Here is a 17,394-nt window from a genome sequence, read left to right on the forward strand (position 1 = left end):
CCTCACAAAGCTCATGAGCGGCCTCCATTACCCCACCTCAATAGAACATTAGCGTGCACAGGACGAACGAATCGTCTAAACATTGTCGAAATTGATCCTTTAATCGAAAATATGTGTAAATTACACTTGCGTGGCCGATTCACGATCGACGAGATATGTGATGATTGCGGTTTGATAAGAGGGTTATATATGTTTTCAATACATTTCTATCGATATTGCTGAAGCCCAGACGAGTCATTTCTATTTTGTTTAGAGTCAGCTGGTATGACAAAACTGGTGATGCAGTTCAACTATTATAGATTGTTTGCTTTTAATTTTACACCGGTTTTAATTTCATTAATTGGAATTCAGCATTTAAGAAATCCTAGAACAGTAAAAGCCCATTATGTTTTTGTAACATTCTAATTGAAAAAAAAAGGAAAATAACAGTTTTGCCAAACGCTAATGATGACATTGTTTTATCAATTCTACAATACGTAGTTCTTCTTAAGTTTCATTTAAAAAATTAAATCTGCTTTGGTATAGGGATGAACACTGAATAAAATCAGAATAATTTCTTGTTCCGCTGGATTTACCAGCACTATGTATCTAGAAACGTACAGCCACATTATGTATTTTAAGAAGACAATTTTACAGTAATAGCATATTAAATAAAATTAGCATAATACTGACTTCATGCATGACAACATATACAAATGTATGTTTTATTTTGCACTTATTTTACTATGCAATACTATCGTACTCAATCAAATATTGTAGGCCAGATTGGGTCATAGTCCAACACATGTTGACCTCTCAAAATGTAATTTTTGATAAATATTTAAAAGCTTAGTAAATTTTCACTTGGTATGAACATCTATAGCAGTCCCGAAATTTTCAGTTAGCACGTTTTGTTTCATGCCATTTAAATAAAAAGTCGTCTATATCCGTTAAAACTATTCAAGGGAACATCTGTATTCAGTATATGTACAATGTATATCACTAAAAACCGTAGGGAAAATATAGCTATTACTCATAGAACAACCCAGATCACATTTAAGTATTTCAAAACCACGATTATTTTCATGCTTTTCGTGGTAATACAATAATCCATTACTTCGATAAAGATATTGACAATGAATAGATTTCTCCTGAACTGACATCTAGATTGGACATGCCCTTTTTATAGCACTTAATTTATTTCACCCTTCCTCGTTGCTTCATACGATTGTTCGACACTTTCGAAATTTAATTTTACTATGCTACGTTACCACCAGCGAACATTGGAATGGTTTGCAAAATTAACCTCCCACTCATAATCATATCTATACCCAATACCTTCTGGACACCCAAGGCACTTTAATTTGAAGATAATTCACAACATAATTACATCTTCAGTCTTGTGTAAACGTCATAAGTGACTTGTTATTAATTGTGTTTTACACGTGTATATTGTGATAACAAATCATGATAATAAGATAATGTGATATTGATATTGTAGAACATAAGACATATGTGTCTCACCATCAACAACAGTAAAAACGAAAACAAGAAACCAAATACTACAGATATCACATGAATTACTCTAGAATAAATTGATCGCCATTCTTAGTTGTACATTGTACCCATGTATCAATTTATATTTTTCCGACTTACAGTTTCTGTATTTTTATGAACACAAATAAAAGATTGTATTGAACAAGCTAACGTGACGTATCACGAAAGGTGGTTTTACTGTCACTGTTGCTAATAAATTCAAACTACACGTCGATAAAACATGTGATGTTTACCACGAATTCTGGCCCACTAGTCAGTAAGTCCCTCTATGTTGTTCATCTGATGTTTCTTCCTCGGCTCTAATGCATTAAAAACCAAAGAGCAGAGTTATAAAATCTGTCAGGCTTTCTTCCTTCCGTGATGATTGCCATTGGCAATTCCCATACCCCCATACGCACAAGCTTTTACATTCACACAGTATCGTCACCCCTACATACCATTACTTCACACTACAGTCTCATTAAAGAGGGATCAACATTACAACATACACACCAAACTCACATCTGCTCATTCCCTCATCATAATAACGGAACAGAAGGACAATACAATGTACATTATTTTAATGCTTCTTGCCGTTTACTTTAACTACATTCTAACGAGCTTAAGAAGTAAGAAGTAAATATGCTGTGCTGTCTTTTTTGATTTGACAGAGTTTTTAGTGTGCACATATCTTTTTTGCTTTTGACAAAATCATCTCCACATTTTGGCTGCTTCGGAATATATATGCATTTGCATAATCGTATACGGAAAATTGATATCCTTCAAGAAACGACGATTTATATGAATTCGCACCCATTTGATCAGCTCAATATATGTTAACGTCTTTTCATGATGACAAAAGCAATTTGTAGATAGGAGACTGGTTGTGACCCAGCGTGGCAGGTGCCTGTTTTGTTCTAGTACACAGGCCTAGCACTTCTATGGAAAATACTATGGACGGCGTCTTTCGCCAACATCCAGCACTGAGGTTTGCCATGAAAAATCAATAATGCCATCTCCTTATGATTTGAGCAAATAGATCAGCTTCAATCATATATCCTTTAAAAAGGTGATCCGCGGATGATATTAATGCAATCTTTGCCGACAGGGGCTGAAATGGGGGAGAAGTGGTTACCGCCTCTCTCGACTGATCAATAACCCAATGTTGGTTAACGCTGCTTGTTGTTTTCATGATTAAATTTCTCTGGAGAAGGTTCGGCTTGCTAGTGATTTGTCTCCGGTTTATGGGCCTCTGAGGGTCTTCTTCCCGACTTCAGACAAGCTGGTCTCTGGTTAATGTCACAACTTGGCACATAAGACAATTAGGTGCCATGATCTCGATGACTATATATCGGATTCATAATGCAAAAAAGCCCTCAAATAGTTGAAAAGTGTATTGTAGATAATGTTCGGCTGATTAATACCAAGTTTACTAAAGTATAAGACGAGAAGTATAACTAGATCGTTAGTATAATTCGGGCCCAGTTGTTCAAAAGATCATTAGGTTATCACAATTTAACGACAATTTTCAAATCAAGGTGGAAAAAACTTCTAGCTAAAATAACTATATGACTATGTATGGTTTGGGCCCTTTTTAGCCCCCAACATCAAATTTTCAAACCTGTTACTTAGTGGTTAGATTGTTGAATTTCGAATATCGACTACTTCTCTGGTACCAATAGTATGATAGTTGTGTATCTTTACAGATGTTTGAATCATGTTTGATCAGGTTGACCTATTTCTGCTAAGTGGTTTTTTTCTAGAATTCATAGAGCTCAACCTTTAACAAACCTTATAGTTCTTCTAAAGATTCATCTTAAGTGCCTGCATATTCACAGTAAATGTTGAGTTTGTTCACGATTGCGCTCTATTGTCTCTATGCATATTTTGGACGGTTACCATGGCAACTAGAACTCTAATGTAAGAAAACCATCACCATCGATGCATCAGAGGTGTACTAAATATCTTGCTTACAACAAATTATGGAATTGGGATCCAATAAATAAGGGCCCCAAACAATACATAGTCATTTTACCTTATTTTTTTAAAGTAATCCATACATTACCTTAATTACATTTTGATTTTTTTTCAGATCATGTATTATCTCCTGTAGATTAAGATAGCATGTGCTCTTTTTCATGCATGAACAACTTTGCCAGAATAAAATTTTCTCTCGTCGTTTTTTTTTTTTTTTTTTTTCGTTTTTTTGAAAACTTCGGAACGGCTATATTTGGTAATTGTTGACATACTTATTCCTGTAGACTTGGTTCTTCTTTCCTGTAAAATTCATCTTAAATGATATTAATATAATTGTTAACCGATTTCAATCAATAATTTTAGGCGTTTTTTAATTTGATTTATTAAAATGCTTGTTTTTGCTTTGGCAGCCTAGTGCTTCTGGCCGTCATTTTCGCGATGGTTCAGATCGATGTGTTGACGATGTGAAATCTCAATGTACTCATGACGTTGTGCGATGAAAGGTTGCATATCTTTGACTTGTAGTTTGCCTATCAGGTTATTTTTATTTGGAGGGCTGAAGTTGGTTGCTAGTTCCTAGTTCCGTTTAATATATTTAACTCACGTATAGTTGTTTATTTTGGCTCAGTGTGTTGTCACTGCATCATAATTTAGATCTCATTGTTAAACTTTGGTAAGTCTAGTTTTAATATTTTGACTTTGTTTTGACATTTTTCTCTATGCTTTCCCTGTCATGTAGTCTTGTCTCGTGGGAATGACATAATAAACTTGAATTTGAATGCCTCTTTCCGCAGTATAAATACCGTTTTGAGCATCACCGGCGACGTTCTCCCCAACAGTTTGTAGGTTAATGATACCATCTACTGCTATAAGGCATTTCTCTTCTTAGTATTTAGTCAGATCTTTGATTCAGTAATAATGTTCAATAAAAGTGTTTATGTTCGTACACCGCTTTATTGTTTTAAAGTCGTACGACCTACGTGGAGTTGAATGTGATTGATACATTTACTACATACTTATATGAAGGTTGTATTCCAGTATGCGAGTTAGGTCTAGCAGTGTCGAGCTTTCCTTTTGGTGTATTGTAAAGGGATATTGGCGGAACAGTTATAGTTAAAATCTACTGGGATTGAAATGAAAGTAACTGTAAAACAGAACTTTAAAAAAATGATTTTTGATATGTCCAATAAATATCTTTATCTGTTTCTATCATACATTAGAATTATTCAAAATGGATATAAAATTGAAACTGGTGAAAACATCATGTCACTTCAGTATTAATGTATTCTATAACCAATGACCAAGGGATTACGAACACTGCTAATGTCACCGCGTGTTGCCGTTCATTGTAGCAGAGAACGCTTCAAGGACACCGTCTTCTATCATTGTTCTGCATTTTCAGAGTTTCTGTGTAAAACTCAATTTTATGATTTTTTTGTGATTTTTATACTCACGAATCAAGAAGGGCTTTTAATATGTTATTCGCCACCGCAAATAACCAACATTTTGAGAATTACATTACTTACAATGCATGTTTTAATTCAACAAATTCAAATAAGAGCGGAAAATTAATTTTGTCAGTATTGCCAAAAATAATTATGTTTAATGCAGTAAAATGGTCAGACCAAGAAGCCAAGTTGTGATCTACCATTTCACTTTTTACAGTGATATTAGTAAATATAAATAAATATAAATATAAATTATCTAGATATGTTGTCATCTAAACAGTCATAAAACATTAAAAAAAAACACGAACAACTACAATGCATAAAATACGTGTTGTAACATATGCATGTAAAGCACCATACATGTTGCCTTTAAATGATTATCACAGGTTAATTAATCAAACCTTAATGATACACATAACGTCACGATATTTGCCCAGTTATGGCACATAAAGCTATTGTTTCCAAAGAAAAAATCAATATAACTTTATTAACTAGCTTCTATTTTCACATCGACACTTTATCAGCTTTCTTTAGCTGGATGTTTTGACTGGGATGAAAGAGATGTGGGATGTATGAGAGCCCTCCCTGTGAGGGGACATTATTTGTATATGAAGGCTGACCCAAGGCCCAAACCTTGGCAGCCTTCAAGTTATAGAGATATGTTTGGTGAATAAGAATGTGTTGTTTTTTGTTTGTTTGTTGTTGGTTTTTTTTTAAAGCTTCCTGGAGCTATTTTCACTCTGACTTGCATCTGCTTTAAAAGGATGTTATTTTTCTTTATGTTTAACGATTATTTTGAAAGGAACAACAACTTTAAAAGTAACACTTTGACTGATTTACTAATATGGAAACATACATGTATTTTTTTTCATATGGAAACATACATGTATTTTTTTCATACTGGCTCCAGGATCATTAAACATTCTTAAGTTTAGATTTAGCCAATCAGAAATGACGTAACTTTTTGTAACGTTGTCTTTGATTGGCTAAGTCTAAACTTAAGATTGTTTCATGATCATGAGGCCTTAACTCTGTGTTAGACATGTATATAAATTTTGGATCATAAAAAAACACTTCCGTGAACTTTATATTGATTCGGAGCATGTTTACAAGTGGGTATATTTGATAAAGCAGAAGAAGATGGCCAACAAAGCAGGAAGCCACAGATAACAATGGACTAAGTCAAGTCATCGCCTTGTTATCGGTTGACGCTGCCGATTGACCTTGATTCAAGTTGATATAATCACTTTTACTGCAACGCCTTGTTCCTTTTATGGTACCAAATCTAATCTAGGAACACTTGTAAGTATTGAGCTGGAAGGATGAAGGGTTTGTAATAATCAACACCGGGAACCCTCATGATGGCTCAACAATTCTCCATTGTCCTTTAACTTTAGTACAACAGCCATATGGCAGTGTTTGGGTAATGCCAGAAGATACATAAGTCCACCTTATTAATGCGTCTCTCTGTCAGTGTAAATATTTGGCCTCGGCGTTGTATGTCATTATAACGAATTATTGATATACCTTCCAGTTTATCCTATGGCATTAAGGTGATATATAATCGGAGAATTTGTGTCGATAAAGCACTGACGGCATCTGTCTTGATAAAGATGCTTAAGTATTATATAAAGAATTGGTGTGTCCTTCCTGCCATTTTCCATTACACAGAATGGTAAGTGCAGAATAAATCAAGCATGCCTGTATTGGCGTCCGTGACACCAGACTAGCCGTATCCAGACCAAGTGTTACAGATCAATGAAATGGACTATACTCTGGTCGTAATGATTGGCCCTTGATGCATGTTCTAGGGGCTCAAACCACGCCACCTGAAAAGGTTAAAGTCTCAGACATCCATTAGGGCAATGCCGTGTAATTGATTTCCGCTCCTAAGCCATGACTGTAGAAAGGAAATTTGATGCATCTGGACGTTATAACGGAAGCTAGAAAGCCAACTAGTTTCATTTAATGGTCAGCTTGATGTTGACCTGTGGCTAATCATAGCTGGTGGTAAGTATATAGTAGGTAGCATATGTACAACAGACATTTAGATTCTTAGAAAGAATAAATGAAATACTAGAAAAGATCAGGGTTTCTATATATACCTGCAATGGCGTATACATCAGTTTATAACGGCGCTGTACTTGTGACATGATTGAGCAGACGACAGAAGATCTGATTGGAATTATCGACAGACTGACGAGCTGCGACAGTCAAATGGCGTGTCTAATCCGGGTATCACAGCGCAGGCCGTATCACGGGTGATAAGCAGTAAGTCGTGAACTACGTCAACGTCCTTTTATAGACATGATTGAAAAACAATTATGTCTACAAGAAAATCAGACAGACAGCCAATAATATGATTGGTGTGGATTATAAGACCGGCACCAATAGAAATGTTTCTGATAATAGCCTTTATGTTGTTGGTATTGCTGCCCTCTGCAAATGTTTAAGGTTAACTAGGATGTAGCTATTGTACAGGTGTAAAGTTGAAAGTAGACCTCCGTTGAAAACTGACCTCGGTCATTTGAAAATTAACCCTGAATGCCGTTGAAAACTGAACTTTAAATGCACTTCATACAGACTAGTTGGAAATGTCATGCAAAGTGACCCCGTAAGCACTCTAGATCTCGACAGACACAAAAAATGTCTCTTTTTATTTTATGTTAACGTTGTTTTTTTCTCTTCCTATCTTTTCTCAACATAGAAATGTCGAAACATTTGATAGCCAAGTCTATTCCTTTGAGCAAGGTCGTGAACAATTCAAACCACGGGCTGTTTCGGTGATTCCCACCATTCACTGATATGTCACGCCCCTCGGGTACGACAGACTACACGCGTTAACATTCCACACCGAAGTTTCACGCTCAAAAGACGTCATCAATGAGTGTATTGGTCGATAACGTCATCAAATTTAAGGCGAAGTCGATAGTACCAAGACCATACCGCAATAAAAAACATTTTTCTTTAAAGCGTGGGAAAAATAATCATCGGGTGATCAAGAAGATATTAATGATTTCAACACTCGTGAACGATTTTTGCTGGTCCGCACTCGGAAAGCTTCATCAGCCAAAATCTTCCAATCGTGTTGTATATCAAAGTTACGGAACCGTATAGCTTAATTATTACTTCGCCGAAAGATGCAAGCTGCAACATGATCTCGCGTTAATTGAGTAGCAAAGTACGTTTTGTATATTTCGGTCCATTCTAAATCATTACAATGAAAATTTAAGTATTAACAATAACTAAAAATAATACCTACAACCAATAGTATTGGTGTTTTTACCGACAGTTTTTATGACTGACACCTACAGCTCACTGTTTTGGTGGTTTTACAATCAGTTTTTGTGACTGACACCTACAGCTAACTGTTTTGGTGTTTGAAAGACAGTTTCTGTGACTGACACCTACAGATAACTGTTTTGGTGTTTGAAAGACAGTTTCTGTGACTGACACCTACAGCTAACTGTTTTGGTGTTTTACAGACAGTTTTTTGTGACTGACACCTACAGCTCACTGTTTTGGTGTTTTTACAGACAGTTTTTTGTGACTGACACCTATAGCTAACTGTTTTGGTGTTTGTACAGACATTTTTTGTGACTGACACCTGCAACCAATAGGTTTGGTGTTTTTACAGACAGTTTTTGTGACTGACACCTACAGCTATCTATTTTAGTCTTTGTTCAGTCAGTTTTTGTGACTGACACCTGCAACCAATAAGTTTGGTGTTTGTACAGACAGTGTTTGCGACTGACACCTACAGCTAACTGTTTTGGTGTTTTATCGACAATTTTTTTGTAACGGACACCTACAGCTTATTGTTTTGGTGTTTTACAGACAGTTTTTTTGACTGACACCTACAGCTCACTGTTTTGGTGTTTTTACAGACAGTTTTTGTGACTGACACCTACAGCTAACTGTTTTGGTGTATGTACAGACAGTTTTTGTGACTGACACCTGCAACCAATAGGTTTGGTGTTTTTACAAACAGTTTTTGTGACTGACACCTGCAACCTATAAGTTTGGTATTTGTACAGACAGTGTTTGCGACTGACACCTACAGTTCACTGTTTTTATGTTTTTACACACAGTTTTTTTGTGACTGACACCTACAGCTCACTGTTTTGGTGTTTGTGACTGACAACTACAGCTCACTATTTTGGTGTTTTTACTGACAGTTTTTTGTGACTGACACCTACAGCTCACTGTTTTGGTATTTTTACAGACAGTTATTTTTGACTGACACCTACAGCTCACTGTTTTTATGTTTTTACAGACAGTTTTTGTGACTGACACCTAAAGCTCACTGTTTTGGTGTTTTAACAGACAGTTTTTGTGACTGACACCTAAATCTCACTGTTTTGGTGTTTTTACAGACAGTTTTTTTTTACTGACACCTACAGATCACTTTTTTTATGTTTTTACAGACAGTTTTTTGTGACTGACATCTACAGCTCACTGTTTTGGTGTTTTTACAGACAGTTTTTTGTGACTGACACCTACAGCTCACTGTTTTGGTGTTTTTACAGACGTTTTTTTGTGACTGACACCTACAGACACATGTTTTGGTGTTTTTACAGACAGTTTTTGTGACTGACACCTACAGCTCACTGTTTTGGTGTTTTTACAGACAGTTTTTTGTGACTGACACCTACAATCACTGTTTTGGTGTTTTTACAGACAGTTTTTGTGACTGACACCTACAGCTCACTGTTTTGGTGTTTTTACAGACATTTTTTTGTGACTGACACCTACAGTTTGTTGTTTTGGTTTTTTACAGACAGTTTTTTTTGACTGACACTACAGCTCACTGTTTTGGTGTTTTTACAGACAGTTTTTTGTGACTGACACCTACAGCTAACTGTTTTGGTGTTTTGTACAGACATTTTTTTGACTGACTGACACACCTACAGCTCACTGTTTTGGTGTTTTTACAGACAGTTTTTTGTGACTGACACCTGCAACTATGTTTTGGTGTTTTTACAGACAGTTTTTGGACTGACACCTACAGATCACTGTTTTGGTGTTTTTACAGACAGTTTTTTGTGACGGACACCTACAGCTAACTGTTTTGGTGTTTTTATACAGACAGTTTTTTTTGACTGACACCTACAGCTCACTGTTTTGGTGTTTTTACAGACAGTTTTTTGTGACTGACACCTACAGCTCACTGTTTTGGTGTTTTATCAGACAGTTTTTGTGACTGACACCTACAGCTCACTGTTTTGGTGTTTTTACAGACAGTTTTTTGTGACTGACACCTACAGATCACTGTTTTTGGTGTTTTTATCGACAGTTTTTTTGTGACGGACACCTACAGCTCACTGTTTTGGTGTTTTTACAGACAGTTTTTTGTGACTGACACCTACAGCTCACTGTTTTGGTGGTTTTTACAGACAGTTTTTTTGTGACTGACACCTACAGCTCACTGTTTTGGTGTTTTTACAGACAGTTTTTTGTGACTGACACCTACAGCTCACTGTTTTGGTGTTTTTACAAACAGTTTTTTTTGACTGACACCTACAGCTCACTGTTTTTGTGTTTTTACAGACAGTTTTTGTGACTGACACCTACAGCTCACTGTTTTGGTGTTTTTACAGACAGTTTTTTGTGACTGACACCTACAGCTCACTGTTTTGGTGTTTTTACAGACAGTTTTTTGTGACTGACACCTACAGATCACTGTTTTGGTGTTTTTACAGACAGTTTTTTGTACTGACATCTACAGCTCACTGTTTTGGTGTTTTTACAGACAGTTTTTTGTGACTGACACCTACAGCTCACTGTTTTGTGTTTTTACAGACAGTTTTTTGTGACTGACACCTACAGCTCACTGTTTTGGTGTTTTTACAGACAGTTTTTTTGTGACTGACACCTACAGATCACTGTTTTGGTGTTTTTACAGACAGTTTTTTTGTGACTGACACCTACAGCTCACTGTTTTGGTGTTTTTACAGACAGTTTTTTGTGACTGACATCTACAGCTCACTGTTTTGGTGTTTTTACAGACAGTTTTTTGTGACTGACACCTACAGTTCACTGTTTTTATGTTTTTACAGACAGTTTTTTTGTGACTGACACCTACAGCTCACTGTTTTGGTGTTTTTACAGACAGTTTTTTTGTGACTGACACCTACAGCTCACTGTTTTGGTGTTTTTACAGACAGTTTTTTTGTGACTGACACCTACAGATCACTGTTTTGGTGTTTTTACAGACAGTTTTTTGTGACTGACACCTACAGCTCACTGTTTTGGTGTTTTTACAGACAGTTTTTTGTGACTGACACCTACAGCTCACTGTTTTGGTGTTTTTACAGACAGTTTTTTTGTGACTGACACCTACAGCTCACTGTTTTGGTGTTTTTACAGACAGTTTTTTTTGTGACTGACACCTACAGATCACTGTTTTTATGTTTTTACAGACAGTTTTTTGTGACTGACACCTACAGATCACTGTTTTGGTGTTTTTACAGACAGTTTTTTGTGACTGACACCTAAAGCTCACTGTTTTGGTGTTTTTACAGACAGTTTTTTGTGACTGACACCTAAAGCTCACTGTTTTGGTGTTTTTACAGACAGTTTTTTGTGACTGACACCTACAGATCACTTTTTTTTATGTTTTTACAGACAGTTTTTTGTGACTGACACCTAAAGCTCACTGTTTTGGTGTTTTTACAGACAGTTTTTTGTGACTGACACCTAAACCTCACTGTTTTGGTGTTTTTACAGACAGTTTTTTTTTACTGACACCTACAGTACTTTTTGTTGTTTTTACAGACAGTTTTTGTGACTGACATCTACAGCTCACTGTTTTGGTGTTTTTACAGACAGTTTTTTGTGACTGACACCTACAGCTCACTGTTTTGGTGTTTTTACAGACAGTTTTTTGTGACTGACACCTACAGATCACTGTTTTGGTGTTTTTACAGACAGTTTTTTTGTGACTGACACCTACAGATCACTGTTTTGGTGTTTTTACAGACAGTTTTTTGTGACTGACACCTACAGCTCACTGTTTTGGTGTTTTTACAGACAGTTTTTTGTGACTGACATCTACAGCTCACTGTTTTGGTGTTTTTACAGACAGTTTTTTTTGACTGACACCTACAGATCACTGTTTCTATGTTTTTACAGACAGTTGTTTGTGACTGACATCTACAGCTCACTGTTTTGGTGTTTTTACAGACAGTTTTTTGTGACTGACACCTACAGCTCACTGTTTTGGTGTTTTTACAGACAGTTTTTTGTGACTGACACCTACAGCTCACTGTTTTGGTGTTTTTACAGACAGTTTTTTTTTTACTGACACCTACAGCTCACTGTTTTTATGTTTTTACAGAGAGTTTTTGTGACTGACACCTACAGCTCACTGTTTTGGTGTTTTTACAGACAGTTTTTGTTTTTTTTGTGACTGACTGACAGCCTGTTTTACAGACAGTTTTTTTTACTGACACCACAGCTCACTGTTTTTATGTTTTTACAGACAGTTTTTGTGACTGACACCTACAGATCACTGTTTTGGTGTTTTTACTGTCAGTTTTGTTTTTAACCGACAGTTTTTTGTGACTGACACAACCGACTATTTGTTTTTGTGTTTGATAGTCAAGTTTGTGATTTATAATAGAAAATGACTTCTGATACAAAATCTGATGAGTGATCACATATGTTGTTTATTTAGATATCATCTTACACGGGGCTCTTATCATCACCATTCTTCCCATATATTGTTATCTCTTTTTGATAGTTTTATAGTGTTATCTTCAATGAAGTCCTTTTTTATATTGTTATCTCAATGAAGCTAATTTTTATATGTGATTCAAGCTCAATGAACTTTTTTTTATAGGTGCGTTATCTCAAATGAAGCTTTTTTATATTGTTATCTCAATGAAGCTTTTTTTATATTGTTATCTCAATGAAGCTTTTTTTATAGTGTTTATCTCAATGAAGCTTTTTTATATTGTTATCTCAATGAACTTTTTTATATTGTTATCTCCAATGAAGCTTTTTTTATATTGTTATCTCAATGAAGCTTTTTAATATGTGTTATCTCAATGAAGCTTTTTTTATATTGTTATCTCAATGAAGCTTTATTTACTTGAATCTCAGTGAAGCTTTTTATAGTGTTATCTCAATGAAGCTTTTTTATATTGTTATCTCAATGAACTTTTTTATATTGTTTATCTCAATGAACTTTTTTATGTTATTCAATGAAGCTTTTTTTTTTATGTGTATGTCAATGAACTTTTTTTATATTGTTATCTCATTGAAGCTTTTTATAGTGTTATCTCAATGAAGCTTTTTTTATATTGTTATCTCAATGAAGCTTTTTATCTTGTTATATCAATGAAGCTTTTTTATAGTGTTATCTCAATGAAGCTTTTTTATATTGTTATCTCAATGAAACTTTTTTATATTGCTATCTCCATTGAATCATTTTTTATCTTGTTATATCAATGAAGCTTTTTTATAGTGTTATCTCAATGAAGCTTTTTTATATTGTTATCTCAATGAAACTTTTTATATTGTTATCTCAATGAAGCTTTTTATAGTGTTATCTCAATGAACTTTTTATATTGTTATCTCAATGAAGCTTTTTATATTGTTATCTCAATGAACTTTTTATATTGTTATCTCAATGAAGCTTTTTATATTGTTATCTCAATGAAGCTTTTTTATTGTTATCTCAATGAAGCTTTTTTATAGTGTTATCTCAATGAAGCTTTTTTTATTTGTTATCTCAATGAAGCTTTTTATATTGTTATCTCAATGAAGCTTTTTTTATTGTTATCTCAATGAAGCTTTTTTTATAGTGTTATCTCAATGAAACTTTTTTAATTTGTTATCTCAATGAAGTTTTTGTTTATAGTGTTATCTCAATGAAGCTTTTTTTTATTGTTATCTCAATGAAGCTTTTTTATATTGTTATCTCAATGAAGCTTTTTTATATTGTTATCTCAATGAATTTTTTATGTGTTATCTCAATGAAGCTTTTTTATAGTGTTATCTCAATGAAGCTTTTTTATATTGTTATCTCAATGAAGCTTTTTTATATTGTTATCTCAATGAAGTTTTTTTATAGTGTTATCTCAATGAAGCTTTTTTATATTGTTATCTCAATGAAGCTTTTTATATTGTTATCTCAATGAAGCTTTTTTATATTGTTATCTCAATGAAGCTTTTTTATATTGTTATCTCAATGAAGCTTTTTTATATTGTTATCTCAATGAAGCTTTTTTATAGTGTTATCTCAATGAAGCTTTTTTATATTGTTATCTCAATGAAGCTTTTTTATATTGTTATCTCAATGAAGCTTTTTATATTGTTATCTCAATGAAGCTTTTTTATATTGTTATCTCAATGAAGCTTTTTTATATTGTTATCTCAATGAAGCTTTTTTATATTGTTATCTCAATGAAGCTTTTTTATATTGTTATCTCAATGAAGCTTTTTATATTGTTATCTCAATGAAGCTTTTTTATAGTGTTATCTCAATGAAGCTTTTTTATATTGTTATCTCAATGAAGCTTTTTTATATTGTTATCTCAATGAAGCTTTTTATATTGTTATCTCAATGAAGCTTTTTTATATTGTTATCTCAATGAAGCTTTTTATATTGTTATCTCAATGAAGCTTTTTATATTGTTATCTCAATGAAGCTTTTTATAGTGTTATCTCAATGAAGCTTTTTTATAGTGTTATCTCAATGAAGCTTTTTTATATTGTTATCTCAATGAAGCTTTTTATATTGTTATCTCAATGAAGTTTTTTTTATATTGTTATCTCAATGAAGCTTTTTTTATATTGTTATCTCAATGAAGCTTTTTTATATTGTTATCTCAATGAAGCTTTTTTATATTGTTATCTCAATGAAGCTTTTTTATAGTGTTATCTCAATGAAGCTTTTTTATATTGTTATCTCAATGAAGCTTTTTATAGTGTTATCTCAATGAAGCTTTTTTATTTATCTAAAGCTTTTATTATCTCAATGAAGCTTTTTATTGTTATCTCAATGAAGCTTTTTTATATTGTTATCTCAATGAAGCTTTTTATTTGTTATCTCAATGAAGCTTTTTATAGTGTTATCTCAATGAAGCTTTTTATAGTGTTATCTCAATGAAGCTTTTTATATTGTTATCTCAATGAAGCTTTTTATATTGTTATCTCAATGAACTTTTTATATTGTTATCTCAATGAAGCTTTTTATAGTGTTATCTCAATGAAGCTTTTTTATATTGTTATCTCAATGAAGCTTTTTTATAGTGTTATCTCAATGAAGCTTTTTTATAGTGTTATCTCAATGAAGCTTTTTATATTGTTATCTCAATGAAGCTTTTTATATTGTTATCTCAATGAAGCTTTTTTATATTGTTATCTCAATGAAGCTTTTTTATATTGTTATCTCAATGAAGCTTTTTTATATTGTTATCTCAATGAAGCTTTTTATATTGTTATCTCAATGAAGCTTTTTTATAGTGTTATCTCAATGAAGCTTTTTTATATTGTTATCTCAATGAAGCTTTTTATATTGTTATCTCAATGAAGCTTTTTATATTGTTATCTCAATGAAGCTTTTTTTATAGTGTTATCTCAATGAAGCTTTTTTATATTGTTATCTCAATGAAGCTTTTTTATAGTGTTATCTCAATGAAGCTTTTTTATATTGTTATCTCAATGAAGCTTTTTATATTGTTATCTCAATGAAGCTTTTTATAGTGTTATCTCAATGAAGCTTTTTTATAGTGTTATCTCAATGAAGCTTTTTTATATTGTTATCTCAATGAAGCTTTTTATAGTGTTATCTCAATGAAGCTTTTTTATATTGTTATCTCAATGAAGCTTTTTATAGTGTTATCTCAATGAAGCTTTTTATATTGTTATCTCAATGAAGCTTTTTATATTGTTATCTCAATGAACTTTTTATATTGTTATCTCAATGAAGCTTTTTTATAGTGTTATCTCAATGAAGCTTTTTTATATTGTTATCTCAATGAAGCTTTTTTATAGTGTTATCTCAATGAACTTTTTTATATTGTTATCTCAATGAAGCTTTTCTATAGTGTTATCTCAATGAAGCTTTTTATAGTGTTATCTCAATGAAGCTTTTTTATTGTGTTATCTCAATGAAGCTTTTTTATATTTGTTATCTCAATGAAGAGTGTTATCTCAATGAAGCTTTTTTATATTGTTATCTCAATGAAGCTTTTTATATTGTTATCTCAATGAAGCTTTTTTATAGTGTTATCTCAATGAAGCTTTTTATAGTGTTATCTCAATGAAGCTTTTTATATTGTTATCTCAATGAAGCTTTTTATAGTGTTATCTCAATGAAGCTTTTTATATTGTTATCTCAATGAAGCTTTTTATATTGTTATCTCAATGAAGCTTTTTTATAGTGTTATCTCAATGAAGCTTTTTTATAGTGTTATCTCAATGAAGCTTTTTATATTGTTATCTCAATGAAGCTTTTTATAGTGTTATCTCAATGAAGCTTTTTATAGTGTTATCTCAATGAAGCTTTTTATAGTGTTATCTCAATGAAGCTTTTTATAGTGTTATCTCAATGAAGCTTTTTATAGTGTTATCTCAATGAAGCTTTTTATATTGTTATCTCAATGAAGCTTTTTATATTGTTATCATAATGAGGCTTTTTATATTGTTATCATAATGAAACTTTTTATAGTGTTATATCTAAGAAGCTTTTTATAGTGTTATCTCAATGAAGCGAACATGCTGCGAAAGACACTGAACATGTGTATTCCACTCGGTCCGCACTAATACCACTACTTCCTTTGTTTAGAAACTGGTAAGAAACCCGTCTGAGGAGCACAACGGTTTACGCAGACGAAGTCAGAAAAAGGCAGAGTGTGTACCCAGATTAGATAAGAATAGACGGAAAGTAATACATAGATCAAACTTTATGGGTAACAAGGAATCTAGCCATGCCATATTACGTATATTTCAATCTTAATTATGAAAATCATGGAATTAAGACAAAGTATACTGTTAATTAAATGCTTGATATCCTAGCTTTCATCACTTTCGATTTCCTTCAAGGTTTGCCTGTTATCAACAATACCTTTGACTTTTTTTAATTCTTGAAATGCCATTGTTTTAAGTCATTAAAGAAGCTCTACCGCCGACGAATGCTACCTTTTTCTCTTCCAGAAAACAGAAGCATACGAATTAGTATTTTCTTCAGTTACAAAAGTTACTTACTTTACTCCATTACCACCATTAACAAGTTTGAGCTTCTTATTTTAATTCAAGATAAAAACATCAAAAGATCATTAATTGCGCCCCGAAAATATTCCATAGCGTTATGGCCTATAATGATCTGTATGAAATTAAGTACTGAATGTGCATGTACCATAAGCAATATAAATTATTTTATATGCAATTTTGTGTTAATTAGACACATATAAACACGATTATATATAAGTTCAAATGATGGATA

The sequence above is a fragment of the Argopecten irradians genome, chromosome 6 (genome assembly GCF_041381155.1).
Source record: "Argopecten irradians isolate NY chromosome 6, Ai_NY, whole genome shotgun sequence".
Lineage (NCBI taxonomy): Eukaryota > Metazoa > Mollusca > Bivalvia > Pectinida > Pectinidae > Argopecten > Argopecten irradians.